Consider the following 909-nt stretch of genomic DNA (forward strand, 5'->3'; position numbering starts at 1 on the left):
CCAAACCCCCCAATGCCACTAGATCAAGCGGTCTTAGGCGATTCTCCATTGTGTTCTAGTAAATCATCTTATCCTGGATACATGTTTCTTTAACTTTTCCCTTTCCTTTTTTTGTCAAGCAGAATCAGGAACCATGCATTAGATTATCTTCGTATCTAAACAAAGGACAGACATGAAACGTAGTAGATAAAGATAAATAAATGGAATGAGAAGAAAGCTCTGCCTTTAGTTTTTCAGAAATGTTAACTTAATGATTCACATTTTTGGTTTTGCATCTTTCATATTGATAGTTCTGAGCATAATCAATATGTGGTTTCGTGTAATTTATTTTGTAACTAGAAGTAAACACAAATATTGCTAGGTTATTTCTGCTTTAAGAGAAGCTGGGCTTGAATCATCAAATCTAATACTTGGTATAGACTTCACAAAGAGCAATGAGTGGACAGGTAATCTGTTAATCATTAAATAAAATGTCAACCCTATGAATACTTAAATAGAAGGTAAATGCTTCTTTTCAATGATTGTAGGAAAATATTCATTCCACAGAAGAAGCCTTCACTCAATCAATAGCAGCAGCGGACCAAATCCTTATGAGCAGGCAATCTCTATACTTGGCCGAACGTTGTCTCCTTTTGATGAAGATAATTTAATCCCATGTTTTGGATTTGGTGATGGTTAGTGGCTGTTCACAACCTTACTTGTTGCATGAAACACTGTGGTTGTTATTTATGGAATGGAATGAGTAATTTGTCCAATTTTCCTTCTGTAGCATCAACACATGATAAACACGTGTTCAGTTTTTATCCCGATCATCGACCTTGTCATGGTTTTGAGGAAGTTCTCACAAGATACAGAGAGATTGTTCCGCTCTTAAGCTTGTCAGGTTTTGGCCAATTTCCCTTTCCTATT

At 35.8% G+C, this 909-nt stretch overlaps 1 long non-coding RNA gene across 1 annotated transcript; it reads left to right on the forward strand.

Moving 5' to 3' along the window:
* The first annotated feature begins 365 nt into the window (after positions 1–365).
* LOC112094941 lies at positions 366–879 on the forward strand. Its single transcript, XR_002903715.1, has 3 exons — positions 366–446; positions 528–674; positions 770–879. It is a non-coding gene; the product is annotated as an uncharacterized LOC112094941 (long non-coding RNA).
* The last annotated feature ends 30 nt before the right edge of the window (positions 880–909 follow it).

The sequence above is a fragment of the Morus notabilis genome, unplaced genomic scaffold (genome assembly GCF_000414095.1).
Source record: "Morus notabilis unplaced genomic scaffold, ASM41409v2 C11341208, whole genome shotgun sequence".
Lineage (NCBI taxonomy): Eukaryota > Viridiplantae > Streptophyta > Magnoliopsida > Rosales > Moraceae > Morus > Morus notabilis.